The 19,024-nt window shown below is 37.1% G+C and overlaps 1 long non-coding RNA gene across 1 annotated transcript; it reads right to left on the minus strand.

The window, feature by feature from the left end:
- Positions 1 to 687: 687 nt before the first annotated feature.
- Positions 688 to 11,938, minus strand: LOC149124562 (uncharacterized). The gene is made up of 3 exons (XR_016213738.1): positions 11,868 to 11,938; positions 7,985 to 8,089; positions 688 to 977 (listed from the first exon to the last, which is right to left on the minus strand). It is a non-coding gene; the product is annotated as an uncharacterized LOC149124562 (long non-coding RNA).
- Between the last annotated feature and the right edge of the window lie 7,086 nt (positions 11,939 to 19,024).

Genomic DNA, 19,024 nt, shown 5'->3' on the forward strand with positions numbered 1-19,024 from the left:
TTATCTTCTGTAATTTTTATAATAGCCAATCTATTTTTTTTTAACTTTTTAACTTTTATTTAATGAATATAAATTTCCAAAGTACAGCTTATGGATTACAATGGCTTCCCCCCCAATAATGTCCCTCCCACCCGCAACCCTCCCCTTATCCAATCCCTCTCCCCTTCCATTCACATCAAGATTCATTATCGATTCTCTTTATATACAGAAGATCAGTTTAGCGTACATTAAGTAAAGATTTCAACAGTTTGCTCCCACACAGAAACATAAAGTGAAAAATACTGTTTGAGTACTAGTTATAGCATTAAATCTCAATGTACAGCACACTAAGGACAAAGATCCTACATGAGGAGTAAGTGCACAGTGACTCCTGTTGTTGACTTAACAAATTGACACTCTTGTTTATGGCATCAGTAATCACCCTAGGCTCTTGTCATGAGCTGCCAAGGCTATGGAAGGCCCTGAGTTCACCGACTCTGATCATATTTAGACAAGGCCATGGTCAAAGTGGAAGTTCTCTCCTCCCTTCAGAGAAAGGTACCTCCTTCTTTGATGACCCGTTCTTTCCACTGGGATCTCACTCATGGAGATCTTTCATTTAGGTTTTTTTTTTTTTTTTTTTTTCCCAGAGTGTCTTGTATAATAGCCAATCTAAATGAGGTGACATCTCATTTTGGTTTTCATTTGCATTCCTTGATTAGTGATGTTGAGCATTTCTCATTGTAGTATTTTGGCATAAATTAACTTTAAATTTTTTTAAAGCTTGATTTTATTTATTTGAAAGACAATTACAGAGGGAGGTTGAGAAAGAGAGAGAGGTCTTCCATCCACTGCTTCACTCCCCAGATGGCCACAACGGCCAGAGCTGCACCCGTCTGAAGCCAGGAGCCAGGAGCTTCTTCCGCGTCTCCCACGCAGGTGTAGGGGCCCAAGGACTTGAGCCATCTTCTAGTGCTTTCCCAGGCCGTAGCAGAGAGCTGGATCAGAAGAGGAACAGCTGAGACTAGAACCAGAGACCACATGGAATACTTGTGATTCAGGCCAGGGCTTTAACCTGCTGTGCCACAGCGCCAGCCCCTTAAAATTTTTTTGAAAATTACTTGCATATTATGGAATGCAATTTTTATCTGATGTAAATATTGTGAATGTTTTCTTTTATTTTGTGGTTGTCTCTTCATTCTGTTGATTTGTTTCCTTTGGTTTGATGACATCCCATTTATGTGTTTTTGTTTCTTTTTCCTCTGCTTTTGAGGTCTGACTATATATATATATATATATATATATTTCATATATATAATAATTCAAATAGAAAACCAACTCTCAGCCTACCTAAACATGAGAGGGCCTTGGTAAAGTACCATTAAATGACTGCAATCAATTTATACATTAGGGATACTGTTTCATTAAATCCATTTTGGAATAATGATAGTTGAATTTCAACCCCTCTTCACTTTCTTTAAGTATAATTATGAGTACTGGGAGACAAAGCATGAGATGTTACTATCTATTAACGTTAACCCCATCATGATGAGTTATATCACTCATAGTGGAAAAATATTCTTCAGGTAAAAGATTTTCAGATTATGTCAAAAATTCTAAGGCAGTGAAATTGGGGCATCTTCCTTCTCCACACGTTTATCTACTTGGCCTCTTGTCTTTTCCTGGGGCCAGGATAATTTTCTTAAATAATCACGGTGAGCCAAAGAGAATGAAAATAGGTAAATCATATTTGTAGTTAGCTTCAAAGCCATTCTGCAACATTGTAATTCTGCTCAGTTCTAAAAATTTCAGGCAAATAGTTTACTCGTGATAATGCGCAAAGTTAAATACCTCCTGAAATTTCAGTAAATATGGACTTTATTGTGAGACCAGTGCTCTGACATCAGAAAATAGGATAACATACCAGTTGGATTTGTATTACCTGTGGCAGGCAGAATGATTCCAAAATATGTCTACACTTTAATCCCTAGAATCTTTGAAAATGTAATTAAGTTTACAGACTTTTTAATACAGAGATTATCCTGCATTAGCCATCATTCATGTCAGCACAATCTAGTAACGCGAGTTCTCAAAAGCAGAGAACTTCCTGAGCTGAAATCAAAGAGCTGTGACAGCCCCTTATTTTCCCTCACTGCCCTGGATCCCCTTCTGCCCTACACCTGCGGGGCGCGTGGCCTCGGGCCACCCTCTCTCTTTACCTTTGCTTCACTGCTCCTGCTAAGAAAAGCTCATTGCATGTGGCTCTTGGCCTGCTCTCTGCCTGGTATGGACCCTAATTTAATTTCTGGAATTTCTTTATCCCTTAGATTAAAGCCCTCATTCTCCTATGCATTTCTCTCACTAAATATAAAGCTTTAAAAATTTACCATACTGCCTGGTCTGTTTGAGCCAGTATTCATAATTCTTCTCTGAATATGTGGCAAGAATCCAAGCAGCTTATTAATTTCAGAAATATTGATAGGCAAAATGGTTTCATATGGCGACTCTGGTGGGACCCTTAATAATGGAGGAATTCCCCAATATTTACTAAAAGGAAAAACCGGAAGCATGGTAAAAACTGGCTTCCCACAGTTTCTAACTTGTTCATCTTTTTGCACTCCACACCCGCACCCATCTGTGCTCCATGCCCACCCTGAGTGCCTTGCCTGGGCAGCAGGTGGAAAAAGTCTTGGCTGGGGGAAGGGGTTCTGCTCACTCAGCCTCAGCTAGGGGAAGGGGCGATTTACAGGAGGCGGGGGACCTGGATTGGAGAGTGCAGGCTATTCTGGCCCTTAGAGCAGCTCCAGTGGAACCTGGCTTAGGTCCCAAGGTGAGTGCATCCCTGGGGGAGTCGGAAGCTGAGGCAGCCTAGATGAGATCAGAGGCACTGGATCCTTCTCTGCTGTTTCAAGCCCGTTTGGGTGCATGGGACATGTGCTGCCTACTCTGCAGGCCCGCCTGGGACCCACACTGGTTTTTGCCCATGCGAAGCCCTGCAGGGGTACGGGGGTCTTGCTCATACAATGGCTGAGATGGTGGCTCTAGGCTCCAGCTAGCCCCAGCCTGCCAGAAAAACCAAAGCTGCTTTTCATTCAAAGCAGTCAAACAGGACTAAGAAGGGTTTTCTTTGAGTCTTAACGCTGGTAGCCTTTGAAAAAGCGATTGGTTTCTTTTTGGCGTCTCCAGCTTAAAGGATGTGGTGTTAGCGCTAACGGACTTCAGACAGAGAGATGAGGAAGATTTTCGCAGAGGGCTAGTTCTAAGTTGCTTGAAAGTGTTTTAAGGACAATTTCCGCGTTTTCTAACACTGAAACTTTAAAAAGCCTTTTTATTTCTTAGGGACAGTTACAAAGATACTGAAAATTTTGGTTTTGTATCTAGGTTTTTGATTTTCAAGACAAGCATACTTTCAATAGTTAATTTCGAGTTAGAGAACTGGTTTGGTTGCCTAGAAATGTATTAGCATCAGGGATGCAGAGCTCTGAACAAGGCAGATGCCCCACTTCCCTTGTAGAGGGTGGGACTTCTGTTCTAAGATGGCAGTCCCCCATGGGAACTTCTGCCCTTACCAGAAGATGGGCAATAAACTTCGTTCCAAGGTGTTCTCCCTATGGGAACTTGCACCCTTGCTGGAAGATGGGCAACACATTTCATTCCAAGATGGTGGCCCAGATGGCAAGCCACCTGGTGCATGCCTCCTAGTTAGCTGAGTGACTTTATTCTGTTTTCCTTTTTTTAGAAGATGTTTCTGAATCCATTTTAATTTTCAGATTGTTTTGTTCTTGGCTATGCCCAGGTGTCTCCCTCCTTTGTTATTTTATTTGCATTCATTCTCCCTTCTCAAATTGTATAATATATGTCACCTATTAGTATTTGTATAATATATGTATGATATATATTAAAATATAAATATATATATATATATACACATTAAACTCTATAGAAGGTATCGTAACTCTGGGACATCAGATTACTTGTTAAGTACAGGTTCAGATATATAACTGGGCCCAAGCTTAGCCCTATCTACTTTTTGTCTCCCAGGTTACAAAGTGATTCAACTATGGGTAGCTCTACATCTGCTCCCTTGGAGACTCCCTTAGGATCTATACTTAATTGGGAGGTCCTTAGACTAGATGAGACTGCTAAGGAATAGATGATTATTCTCTGCAATATTATATGGCTTATCTATAGGCTGGGAAATAGTGTAACATGGCCAATAAATGGGTCACCTAGTTTTAATGACATTTCTGAAGTTTATCTGTATTGCAAAACAGATATTGCTTAGTCAAATGCTTAGGGAATTATAACTAATGCAATGTATCTATGTCAAATGCTTAAGGATAATTAAACTCGCAAAGAGCTGTGTCTGTTTTTATTTTCTCAGGTCCTTCAAAGAAACTGTAAAGCTGTACAGTCCTGCATGCATTTCTATGGACTTATTTCTAAGGATACAGTGTAAAAATTTGCCATGGGTTCCCAAATCCCCTTGGGATAGATGGTAAAAGTAACATCTAAAATTTTAACGTGATCATATAGATGGGACTAAATTTTAAAGTGATCAAATAAGTAGGATTAATTACTAAAGTGATTATATATATAGGATTATTTTTTTTTATTTGACAGGTAGAGTTATAAACAGAGAGAGAGAGAGAGAGAGAGAGACAGAGAGAGGAAGGTCTTCCTTCCGTTGGTTCACCCTCCAAATGGCCACTATGGCCGGCACTGCTCCGAAGCAAGGAGCCAGGTGCTTTTTTCTGGTCTCTCATGTGTGTGCAGGGCCCCAAGCACTTGGGCCATCCTCCATTGCCCTCCTGGGCCACAGCAGAGAGCTGGACTGGAAGAGGAGCCACCGGGACGAGAACTCAGCACTCATATGGGATGTCGGTGCCACAGGCGGAGGATTTACCAAGTGAGCCACGGCGCTGGCCCTAGGATTAAATTTTAAGTGATCGTATAGATGGGACTAAGTTTAAAGTAATCATATAAATATGATTATGTCTTTACCACTAATAATAAGTAGGATTAAAGAGGAATGAATGCTCCAACACGGGAAGCAGTCCATACAGCAGACTCACAGAGTGGCATTGCTTTAAGCAATGCTCGGTGACCTCAGAGTCAGCCCTAAAGGCATTCTGGTCTGGCTGGAAAGCCAGGACACTCATGCAAAAAATGTTCCTTCTTGGAGAACCTTGCTGGGTGAGACCTCAGTCGAAAGAAGTGGTCCTCAAAGAAGGATGTACTTTTCTCTGGAGCGGGGAGAGAACGTCCACTTTGCTTATGGCCTTGGAGGAATACTTAAGGGAGTTTGAGGATTCAAAAGGCTTCCATAGCCTAGACAGCTCATGTCAAGAGCCTCAGGTGATCACTGACATCATACGTAAGAGTGTTAATTATTAAATTAACCACAGGAGTCACTGTGTACTAACTTCCCATGCAGGAGCTCTGTCCTGAAAGAGTTACAGTATTGGAATTAATGGTAAAACTTGATCCCAAAGATTTAGCCCATTCTTACACATCATAAGTTTTAGTTATGTCTAAATGTCAAACTTCATTGCCTGTATTCTTAGGTGTTCCTTTAAAGTTAATTGTCTCAAACATAAACTCTTGGATCCATGTCTCTGTGATATTCCTATCTCTTACATTTTAACATAAGATCAAATACAAAATACAGAATGGTTAAAAGCCTCAGAACTACTAATTAAGACAGTTGTTTCAATGCATCATATTGTGTGCTGAACCTTTGCCTAAGGGATAATTTCTTCTGCATCCCACTAAACCCAAAATCTGGGATAGTGAGGATACAGAACTTCGGAAACAAAGCTCGGGTTTCTAAACAAGAGGTAGATTTCCTGGGATATGTTCTAACTCCAGGATATGTTCTAACTGTGATCTCTCAGTCAAGGGAAAGAAAGCTATTCTGTATAAAAAGGCAACTAAGGATATTTCTGGGAACAGCAGAATTCTGTGGAATTTGGATTCCAAGATTTGAATTCCAAGCTTTTGTATAAAGTCTTCAAAGGCCCTGATGCAGACATTGCTGGACAGGGGAACTACAAAAGTTGTTCCAAAGAATTAAGGAGCTTCTTACAGAAGCTCCAACATTGGGAATCGCTGATGACAGGATTCTATGGAATATGGTTGCAGGATTTAGATTCCAAGCCTTTGTTTGAGGCTGTAAAAGGCCCTAATACAGACACACTGTACTGGGCACGGCAGCTACAGAGGTATTCCAAGTAAGTAAAGAGCTGTTAACAGAATCCCCAACTTTAGGATTTCCTGAGCAAGCCACTCACAGAAAGATCCTCTTCGGATCAGTGGCAGTTTAAATGGAACAGCCTTACCAGGTGTTACTAAGCATGACTACCTCAGTGAAATTAGAATTAATCTTCCTCCTCTTAAGTCTTCACAGGTGAATTCAAAAGACGTGCCTGATTATTCCCGCAAGCCAATCAGCGATCTTAAGTACTTCTTCAAAAGCAAAAAAGATAAGTAAAGCTTTTACATTCCTCACATCAAGACTGCTGCACCTTAAGGCAGATATGTTGTGCCTGCCTCCTCTTTTGATTCTATCTGGGAACTGTTGTTGACCATAAAACTCCTAATGGGTTCTTGTATTATAATTCTCTATGCTCAAGCTAAATGGGTTTATAATCTACATAGGGTAACCTTTCCATCTTAAAGGGTACACCAGTCACAGTTGGTTTTGTTCCAGTTTTGCTTATGCTAATTAACAAACATATGTTTCAGAACTCAGCAACTTCTGGGATTAACTGACCATGCAGGGGACACAACTATGATGGTGACCCAGACTATTCCAGCTCATAAAATGAATTTGTTAGATGAGATGAGATGAGATGTTAGATAGGACAGGCAGGGCCTGCACTACGCCCCTCATAAGCAGGAAGCAGCTATAGAGGATATGATGATTCTATGCCATTCAAAATCCCTTAAGATTAAGGGAATGGAGTCTCTGAGGGGGGAATGATGTAGGCAGGCAGATACACAATCAGGCCCATCTACCAATCAGGCTACATGACCACACCCCTTTGGAAGTGGAACACAGTGGGCCTGGCCCTTACTCTCCTTGCCCTGGATTCTCTTGACCTGTGCCTTTGAGGAGTGTGGCCTTTGGGGTGCGTGGCCTTTGGGCCAACTGCTCTCCTCACCTTCGCTTAGTCGTGCTAAGCTTCTTATGGCTGTTCGTAACCAAACACTTGCTGTGCATGGCTCTTGGCCTGCTCTCTGCTTGGTAAGGACTCAAACTTAATTTCCAGATTTTTCTTCCTCCTTCAGATTAAAGCTCTCATTTGCCTATGCATTCCTTTCACTAAATAAAAAGCTTTAAAAAATAAAAAAAAAAGAGGTCTGATAGAAGTTAGAGAGATTCAAATAGTTTGGACTCAATATTTCATTGTTGATTATGAAGTTAACAGGGAAAATGAAGAGAAGTGCCTTAAGATTCTTAGAAGGTCTTCTGTCTCACAATTATCTAGGAAGTAGGAACTTAATCCTACAGCTGCACAGCACTGGGATTGGATCAACAATAATGAGCTTTGAAGCAAGTTCAGCCCCAGAGCTTCCAAAAAAGGAACACAGTCCTATTAACACCTTGATTTTACCCTTATGAGGCTCTGAACAGAAAAAAAGGGGGGGGCAACCCTATGCTGCTACTTCCTACCTAAAGGATTGTAAGGTAGTAAAGGTGCATTATTTAAGCCACAAAGTTTGTGAAAATTTTTATAGAAATAATAGGAAAGTAATACACTAACTTTAAGGTCTCTTTATAATAAATTCCTGAAGGGTAATTTCTATTTTGGCAATATGCCAACCTGAATAAAATGAGAAGTACATCAATTTAAAGAAAGCATTTAGCAATAATGATATGTACTATATTTTTTTCATTAACTAAACTATGAGCAATAAATATTTCTACTTCATCATTTTCATCAAGTTGTACAAATCATAAATATGAACATAGAATGACTACAAAACTAACACAAATTACCACATCCAAAAGGAACAGCTAAGGATGTTATTAAGAGTTGTTTAATGATGCTATCTCTGTTTCTGGTAAATGAGGATTTCTCTTCCAACCAGGAAGCTATCCTCCCTGCCAAAAAAAGTAAAAGAAGACATATTCAGCATTATAAAATAAGTGATTGATAGTATACATGGTAACTGCAGAATTGAGATGGTAATCAGGAATATAGTTACATGAACAAAGGAAAAATCATTTCCTACCAATAAGCAAATAATGTTTGGAAATTTGATAGGTTCAGCACCACAATCTTTTTGCTTAGCAGATATACAAAGTGTGATAAAAAAAAAATACTACCTTCTAAAAAAAACATGGAAAATTAAACAAACTTCAGTTAGGCATAGTTTCAATGTTTCCCTAAATATAGAATACATAAAATAGTCTTAGAAATAGCTGTATTCTTTAAAGATTACATATGTTTCTTTTATATAGTATCTATAGTAAACAAAAATACGTAATGACAGTTACAAAATGATGGTTCAGTTTTTTTTAAATATTCTAATTTTGGTCATAAAATTATAAATTAACGAATCTCTTAAATGTTGTTACATTGTAATACCAAGCCCAGGGAAGCCTACTTATGAATTTAACCCAGATTCTTGTAAACACTTCTACACAATCTTTTTCTATTAAACCTTGTTTTAGCTTTTTGTTGTACCAAATGTTTAGACGTCTGAAAATACTTTCCTATTATGTTAATGCATCTATTTCAATTTTATGGTTCTTTTTTAATAGTTTCAAAATTCTGTGTTTCCATTTAAAGAGAAATGCTTAAAATTTTATGCTTGTTAAAAACTTAATGCAATTTTAGTAAACTATGTGGTCACAATTTTATATTAATTAACTTTCTTTTTTTTTTTTTTATTTTTTTAACTTTTATTTAATGAATATACGTTTCCAAAGTACGAATAATGGATTACTATGGCTTCCCCCCCATACCGTCCCTCCCACCCACAACCCTCCCCTTTCCCACTCCCTCTCCCCTTCCATTCACATCAAGATTCATTTTCGATTATCTTAATATACAGAAGATCAGCTTAGTATACATTAAGTAAGGATTTCAACAGTTTGCTCCCACACAGAAACATAAAGTGAAAAATAATAGATGATTTTTTTTTAATGATGATGAAATCAGATCAGACCTATTGTCATGTTTAATCCCAGTGAGAGTCAAGTTGGGAGTTGATAGTTTCTATTCTTTTCTTTTTTTTTTTTTTTTTTTTTTTTTTTTTTTTTTTACAGAGGATCAGTTTAGTATGCATTAAGTAAAGATTTCAACAGTTTGCACCCCCATAGAAACACAAAGTGAAATATATTATTTGAGTACTCGTTATAGCATTAAATCTTTCAATGTTTACAAAATGTTGATGAGAGGTCTTATAGAGATATATATTAAAATTCTAGAATGCTCTTGAGGGGCAGGCATCATGGCTCACTTGGTTAATCCTCCGCCTGCAGCGCTGGCATCCCACATAGGTGCCGGGTTCTAGTCCTGGTTGCTCCTCTTCCAGTCCAGCTCTCTGCTGTGCCCTGGGAGGGCAGTGGAGGGTGGCCCAAGTGCTTGGGCCCCTGCACCTGCATGGGAGACCAGGAAGAAGCACCTGGCTCCTGGCTTCAGATTGGTGCAGCGTGCTAGCCGTAGTGGCCATTTGGAGAGTGAACCAATGGAAGGAGGATCTTTTTCTCCGTTTCTCACTGTCTAACTCTATCTGTCAAATAAATAAATAAATAAATAAATAAATAAATAAATAAAATGTTATTGAGTTAACATAGTTCTATCATCAGAAATATCTACAGAATTTCAGCTTGGAGTAAAAAATTTGAGCTACAAAGATCAGACAATACAATGACCATCATTAAATGCTGTAACTTTCAAAAGACCACTTCAGGTTATTTATTTGTGGGCCAATGGATGAATATACACTGAATTTCTTATAGCATGAAAGAATAAATTGCAAAGCCTGTTGCACCTGTGGTCTCTTGTGGTAGATGGTACACAATGAAGGAACTCTCTAGAGTCTCCTATATATGGCACTAATCTCATTCATTAGGAGTCTGTCCTAATGATCCCCCAAAGGCCTCACCTCCTAATATCATCAAATTTATTTAGGAAGTAGGATTGTAAGATATGAATATCAAGGAAACACAAACATTTGATCTCTAGTAAATGCATTTTATATTGTTAATATGTGTGGTATATTTTGCCTCCACTACGTTTTCTTTCTAATGTTTTTTTTTTTATTCTTATTACAAACAGATCTTTCCCTCCCTGTGACTTTATACATGTAATATTTCAAAGGTCATTTGACTATTTCCTTAAGTGTGATCGCGTTTTATTCTATGCTAATAAATTCAATAAAATTTATACCTGGTAGCCCCGTGTTATGGCATAGTGGGTTAAACTGCAGCCTTATGTGCTCCATATGGGCACTGGATCAAGTCCTGGATACTTCACTTCCAATACAGTTCCCTGCTATCGGCCTGGGAAGGGCAGTGGAGGATGATCAAATGCTCTTGGCTTGTGACTTTTGGCTATTACCTTGCCCAGCCTCAGCCATTGAGACTATCCAGGGAGTGAACCAATCCAGTAGATGGAAGCATTCTCTCTATCTCTACCTCTCTCTATATATATCTCTGACTTTCAAAAAAAGAAATAATTAAAATTTCATACCTGAGCATCACCTCTCCACTATTCATACCATGTTTTTTTTCTTTTTTTTTTTTTTTAAGATTTTGTTTATTTTATTTGACAAGTAGAGTTACAGACAGTGAGAGGGAGAGACAGAGAGAGATGTCCTCCTTCCTTTGGTTCCCTCCCCAGATGGCCGCAAAGGCCGGAGCTGCGTCGATCAGAAGCGAGGAGCCAGGTGCTTCTTCCTGGTCTCCCATATGGGTTTAGGGGCCCAAGCACTTGGGCCATCTTCTACTGCTGGATTTGAAGAGGGGCAACTGGGACTAGAACCAGCTCCCATATGGGTTGCCAGCACCTCAGGGAGAGGATTAACCTACTGTGCCACAGCGCCGGCCCCACCATGATTTTTCTGATACATTTTTTCCTAATGAGAAATATCAAGTGTTCAATCCAATTAAAGTAATTTTAAATTCTTTATTTCTGCATAATTATTTCATCAATATTTTTAAAAATTAATTTAGAAAAATATGTTAAATTTTACATACAAAGATTTATTATGATTTGTAATTCTGATGATGTAATAATATGGGATTTCCACTACTCAAATTTTGGACTAGGAACAGATTTTGGGTTTCCAGGAGATTTTCTTTGAATATAAAACAATTACATTGAAAAAAATTATTGATATTTTCCATTTTATTTTTAGCAATTTTGATCACCAACAATTAAACCACTACCTATATTTCAGCTTTGATTCATTTCAATTGAGGAGGTTTTTTCAGAGAAGTTTTCATCCTCAGTAATAGATAAATTCAATATTTTTCTGCATTAGTCTTCCATTAAGAGCAGTTTAATTTTTCTCAAATGAAAAGAAATTAATTTTCTTACTTTGACAAAGAATTTTTAGTAGTCATATTGTCTTGTCTCCCATTCAATGTCATTGATAATGTAATAAAGCATTTCATAGAGAATTCTGCTCCTTATTTTCAGAACTACAGTGTGAAGACAATATTTTTGTGCTAGTCATGTTTGCTTCAGGTTTACCATCTTGGAATGTCGCTGCTAGCTGGCTGTCACATGTTGATGGCAAAGTTCCTGTGTGACAACTGACAGTTCAAGAAAAATCACTGAAAATTCTTTACACAGATAAGCATAATGTGCCAGTACATACTCTTTAACATTTTTTAATTCAAATTTCAGAGCATATGTTTAGCCTACCTATTAAGACATCCTTGTCCAGCATTGGAATACTTGGGTTCCATTTCTAGCTCTTCATTCCAGCTTCCTGCCTATTCAGATTCTGATCGACAGCAGTGATGGCTCAGGTAATTGATTTCTATGACCTAAATGCGAGACAAGCATTAAGTTCCAAGTTCCTAGCTTTGGCTTAACCCTAGATGTTATAGGCATTTGGAGAGTGAAACAGCAAATATTAGTGTGCACTCTCTTTCTCTCTTTCCCTCTCTTTGCTTCTCAAGTAAATATTTTTAAATTCTTATTTCAAAAGTAGTGTTTACATGTTGCATATACCTAACATTGTGCTAGTCAAAAAGAAATATAAAAAGTAATCCTTTATTTTCCTTTAAAGTTATGGTTTTACATCTAATTCATTCTGTGCTAGGGAGAGACAGAAATTTTTTTATCCACTTAATAATGACACATTCACACTTCAGAGCCATGATACCCAAAATGAAAAGAGAGCGCAAGTTTTCATTATTGATCTGTTGGTAAAAATTTAAAAGTGAACATTTTAGTCATTGTGAGTAAAGGTATGGAAACTTTACAAAAATTCATCAGCACAATATTCATAGATTGAATCTAATAATGAAAATGGAGTTTAACTTTGTTGTTTATTATGACTGGGGAAAAGTGTCTTCAACAGACATAGTTTAAGAGGCACTGCTCTGGAAGGTTATTGAATGTAGACAAAGGCATTATTGGGTTGCTCATACCTCTGAAATACTCCAGAACAAAGCAAAGCAAAACAAAACAAAACAAAACAAACAAATGCTAAAAGTAATCCTTAGCTCACAGCTGGAAATTGCAATTTAATTCACTACAAATTGTTTAGAGTTTGCATATGTGATTTGATAAAAAATTAATGCAAATGACTGAACCTGTGCATCTAGATCTTAGATACTAAGATTTCCTAATTCTCTAAAATTCCCTGAAAGAGTTTACAATAATCACCAAATACATATAACTCAGAAATAAGTTTGCCAAGGATCAGAAGGGGGGATGGGTGCTTGGCAGGTAGAGGTTCTGTCAGGAATGGAGTTGGTAGTCTCCATAGCAACAGTTACCATGGTGAAGGAACACCTCCAACAATGGCAGGAGAAGCAGAATATCTGATTGCTGTGGTAGCTACTCTGATTGCCTCATGCAGCTCTAAGGAGATTTTGAAGAGCAGTTTCCATTCCTATTCCCTTTTTTCAAAGCATGCTTTATTTGATTTCACAATAAACGCGGTTGAAACCATTTTATTGCAAATTAGTGTTATTATAGACAATTTTAATATACTGTATATTTCTCTATTAAAAAAAAAAAAAAACTAAGAAAACTAGAAGAAAGGATTTTGAATGTTTTCACCAGAATGAAATGTTAAATGTTTGAAGAGTGAGAGGCATTTACTCTAATTGAGCATTATGCAATGTGTACATGTATTTAACATCACATGGCACTCCATAAATAGATACAATTTTTATAGCTATTTCAAGTAAAAATTTAAAAAGCCATTTGGAGAGTCATACTCAGTTATTGCTTTACCATTAGGCTAGCTCAAGTTCCAAGATAATATTTTAAAAGTCATACTTCTCAGAACTTCATTAATTTAAGGAATTTTTATGGAAAGTGGAATGGAATTTGCAGAAAGAGAAAATGTTTGCTTTAAAAAAGATCCAAGCAGTTATGAGGCTAGTAACTTCCCAAAGATTTATTACTGCTTATGAGGACAGCACTTGTGTTCCTCTGAGTGAAAGCAAAGGAATAAATTCTTTGCATACCAGAAGACTTTATTAATATACATTCCAATAAAAATGTAATAAGGACTTACTTAACCTATTTCTTAATTTAATATGGGAATATAACTTATGATTATCTGGGGATAGAGGCTAATGAGTTGAAGATCCCTCCCAAGTTTAAAATTATTGTACATGTGAGAAAACCACATGATGAAACAACACAGATTACTGCTAAACTGCTTCATAAATCAATATCTGAGGTTTCTCAAAAGTTATGAGAAGGCTGAAGGAGTCAAATCAGATTAGTTTCTGATAATTTAGTTTCTGTTACTCAGTTACATATTTGCTCAGTGGTTATATGTGCTAAGTGGGTAATGAATTGGATGCAAATTGTATAAAATAGTTGAGTAAATGTGCTAAGATATAGCACTTCCCTTGAAAATTCACTAAAAATAAAGTATATCTGCAATAAGCAGATGATAAAATGGAATACTAATGAACAGTTAAAATTGTGGTCAGGAAACAGGAAAACATAGCAAAAGAGGTGAGATAAAGAAACAGCCATCAGGATGTTACAACTAAATTCTACAACATATATTTAATTGCAACAAATATTCTTTTCACAAGAACAAACACCAGTTACAATGACAATAATATGATGGGCTATGAAACAAATAGCAATGAATTTAAATGATAATAAATTATATACACTGTATTCTTAGATCACAGTGGAGTTATACCAATGATCAATAAATTACACTTCATTTGTTTTACATGTGAGAATATAATACATGTATAAATGCTATTTTTGTTAAACATAAATATAGAAATCAGAAAACATATGTATTTATTAATAATTGAAACTTACTGTACCAGTGTGTGTAAAATGTAGAAAGGGAACTTGCTAAAAGATATTTATAGACTTAAAGGTTTATATTTTTAATTAAGAAAGAAGTTTTAAAGTTAATCTAAATTTCCACCACAAAATTCCATATAAGAAAGAAAAAAATTACACCTAAACTGAGTAGAAGAAAATAAGTATTAAAAGTAATAGTGGCCAGTGCTGCGGCTCACTAGGATAATCCTCCGCCTTGCGGCGCTGGCACACCCGGTTCTAGTCTTGGTCAGGGCACCGGATTCTGTCCTGGTTGCCCCTCTTCCAGGCCAGCTCTCTGCTGTGGCCCGGGTGTGCAGTGGAGGATGGCCCAAGTGCTTGGGCCCTGCACCCCATGGGAGACCAGGATAAGTACCTGGCTCCTGCCTTTGGATCAGCGCAGTGCTCTGGCTGCAGCGTGCTGGTTGTGGCAGCCATTGGAGGGTGAACCAACGGCAAAAGGAAGGCCTTTCTCTTTGTCTCTCTCTCTCACTGTCCACTCTGCCTGCCAAAAAAATAAAAATTAAATAAATAAATAAATAAAATAAAAGTGATAGTGCGGGGCCCGTACTGTGGCGTAGCGGGTAAAGCCACCACCTGTGGTTTCAGCATCCCATATAGGCACCAGTTCAAGTTCCAGCTACTCCACTTCTGATCCAGCTCTCTGCTGAGGCCTGGGAAAGCAGTAGAAGATGGCCCAAGTCCTTGGGCCCCTGCACCCACGATGGAGACCTATCTCTTTGCTTTGGATCAGCTCAACTCCAGCTGTTGCGGCCAATTGGGGAATGAACCAGTGGATGGAAGACCTCTCTCTCTCTCTCTCTGCCTCTCCTTCTCTCTCTGACTTTCAAATAAATAAATAAATCTTTAAAAATAGAATGCACTCAATTAAATAGAAAGTACAGAATCAATAGAAAAAAAATAATGAAATCAAAATAGTTTACATAGAAAGAACATTTAGCTGGCCTAATCAAAACAAACAGGAAGAAAAGTCAAAGTACTCAAGGATATGAATAAAGACCCAATAGTCTTCAAAATGATAATAGAGAAATATTTCTGCCTATATGTCTGGCAATCTAGATGAAGTAGACACATACCTAAAAATAAAGGTTAAGAAAAATGACATAAGAAGCATTAGAACATAGCCATCATGGAACATCTGAAACATGGTAATGAATGCAAGAATCACTTCTGCTTTCATTTCTAATACTCTACTGATCGCTTAAATCATCTACCAGTACTATTGTATATATACACATTAGGTAACAAACTCCATTTGAGTTACAAAATCACCAGAATTAATAATGTTCATCAACTTTGCCATATATAACTTTGCCATATATAAAGCCCTCCCTACATGGGAAGTGGGATACACAGCAGACTCATAGAATGGCAGATGTCCTAAACAGCACTCTGGCCTCAGAATCAGCCCTTAAGGCATTCAGATCTGGCTGAAGAGCCCATGAGAGTCTTTTAGGCATGGAAAGCCAAGACACTCTGGGGAAAAAAAAAAAAAAGGACCTAAATGAAAGATCTCTGCGAGTGAGATCCCAGTAGAAAGAACGAGCCATCAAAGGAGGAGGTACATTTCTCTGAAGGGAGGAGAGAACTTCCACTTTGACTCTGACCTTGTCTAAATAAGATCAAAGTCAGCGAACTCAAAAGCCTTCCATAGCCTTGGCAACTCATGACTAGAGCCTAGGGAGATCTCTGACGCCATAAACAAGAGTGTCAAATTGTTAAGTCAACAACAGGAGTCACTGTGTACTTAAGTCCTCTTTTGGGATCTCTGTCCTTAATGTGTTGTCCAATGTGAATTAATGGTATAACTAGTACTCAAATAGTATTTTACACTTTATGTTTTGTGTGGGTGCAAATGGATGAAATCTTTACTTAATATATACTAAATTGATCTTCTGTATATAAAGAGAATTGAAAATGAATCTTGATGTGAATGGAATGGGGAGGGAGTGAGAGATGGGAGGGGTGCGGGTGGGAGGGAAGTTATGGGGGAGGGAAAAGCCATTGTAATCCATAAACTGTACTTTGGAAATTATATTTACTAAATAAAAGTTTAAAAAAAAAAGAAATGCTACCTACTTGATGATCTCAAAAGCAATTTAGTGACATTTACCAACACAATGGAGACTTCACACAAAGAAAGGATGACAATATGGGTAAGGTTTAAGAAAAAAGTGGAATACATGCATAGGGAATTTGCTGGATGAAATATGTTCTGCCTTCCTGGCCACCTCAAAAAAAAAAAAGCCCTCCCTAAAAAATAAAATAGCTTTGGTGACATCAGCAATAATGATGACAAAACATAGGGATGATTTAATATAGCAGCTAATTAACTTGATAAAAATAAATGAGATTTGAATAAAATTTTTAAGCATATTAAATGTAAATTTTAAAGGTTCTTGATAAAAATATATACTCACTTATAAATAGGAAAACATATGTTTTGTTTTCATGTATAAATTTTCCCTCTGAACTATAAATTCACTAAAGTTCAGAACTGAATTCCAGGGATTTATTCATACGTTATGAGACTTATAATAAAAGCTACACAAGGGAATAAAAAAATACCACCAATTACCAAAGGATATCTTTAAAGATGAAAAATAAATATAATGATATAAATGTGGCAATAATTACATATACAAGAAAATGTACATAAAATACTTGATAAAATACAGAGTTTGGAAATATTTTCATCTTTTTTATTGTTATTACACTTTTGTTTTCTGAGATTGTTAAATTTGTTTACTAGTTAACTCCCCCATTAATATAAATGTTGCAGTAGGGCAGTGACTTTGATTCTTGTTTTATGCTCAATATCTGTGACTATGCTTAATTAGTATTTATTAAATGAAGACAGATAACTAAAAGTACAGGATACAGGTTCAACCACAAATCAGTAAAAGAGGGTAAAGCTGCTACCCATATGAAAAAAAAAAAATCTGATAGTTTGTACTAGGCAGTGAAGTGAACTGCAGAAGGATTTAAAAGCTATCAAAGGGGGGAGAGGAGGGATCAGTGTTGTGACTTAACAGGTAAAGCCACCACCTGGAATTCAGCCATCCCATATGCGTAAGGGTTCCAGTTCCAGCTGCTCCACTTCAATCCAGATCACTGCTAATGGCTTGGGAAAGCAGCAGAAGATAGCCCAAGTACTTGAGCCCCTGATACCCACAAGGGAGACCCAGATAAAGCTTCTAACTCTTGGCATTTGACCAGTCCTGCCATTGTGACCATCTGGGGAGTGAAACAGCGGTTGGAACATTCTCTCTTTCTCTGCCTCATATACACACACACACAAACATACACACACTATAATTCTGATGTTCAAAGGAAAAAATAAAAAGGTAATACATCTTCATTTTTGCAAAATTTTATTGTCTTGATTAAAATAAAGAAAATAAAAAGCTTTGAATAGCACTATTTTCTGAAAAATTGAATACAATTGATATATACAATAAGATATATATAAATAAGATATACAAGATTCCTATTATAGACATATAGCACAAAATTTTGTCTTTACATTTTTCTTTGATATCAATTCATTTCAGATAATTGAAAATTTACTAGAAATTTAGTATTTACATCTCAGAACAGAATATCCAATAGAATTTTTTTGTAATGAGAATAGTAGAATGATTATCTCAGTGTCTTTCAATATGTATTCCTCATTCTCTTTTATATCACTTTTTATTTATATGAGAGGATCTAGAGAGAGACACAGTAAGACCTCCTCTACTGATTCACTCCCCAAATGTCCACAATGCCTGGAAATTGAGCAGGGATGGAGACAGGAGTCAGAATAAAATCCAGATCTCCCATATGGGTGGCAGGAACTCAGCTACTTGAACCATCACTGCTGCCTCCTGCCAACTGCATTGGCCTGAAGCCAGAGGCAAGAGCTGAAGTTGGAAATTAAATCCAGACACTCTAATGTAGGGCACAACTAACTCCTATGCTAAAATGACCCCCATTTTATTTCTTTATAATAAGCTCCATGATTTTATACAGCCCTCCATTCCACTGAAAGAGTAAAGGAAGAATAGGAGGAGAATGAGAGAAAGAAGAGAGAATGATGATTTTTTGTCTTTCCTTTAGGAAGTCAAGGCCTCACAAATGGATTCCAGTGAAAGAACTTGACTTGAGCAGCTATGGCTTCTCTTCTCAGCGCTTTTTTTTTTCTTTGTTTCTCTTCTATGCTAGCTCAATGGCCTACTTTCTAGAATATTAATGTTTTAGATTAGGAAGAGCTTCTCATACATGGTAGCCACAGCCATTGTTCCAGATAGACTTGAAATGAGGGAGAGGCTAAGCCTATCTCTATCTTGTTTATGAGCAGCTGAACAATATGCAATCAATGACATAAAAGCTTATTTATGCAAAGATTTCACTAGACAATGTTCACTAAAACAATTGTTTGCCTTTCAGAAGTAAGAGAAATAATGGTGCTTTATTTCTTCTGATTATATTTGTTTTCACAAAATTAGATGTTATAGTTGTTAATACTACCCATAGAT

This window comes from Oryctolagus cuniculus, chromosome 9 (genome assembly GCF_051225735.1).
Source record: "Oryctolagus cuniculus isolate XC-2025 breed Fujian yellow rabbit chromosome 9, ASM5122573v1, whole genome shotgun sequence".
NCBI classification, from domain to species: domain Eukaryota; kingdom Metazoa; phylum Chordata; class Mammalia; order Lagomorpha; family Leporidae; genus Oryctolagus; species Oryctolagus cuniculus.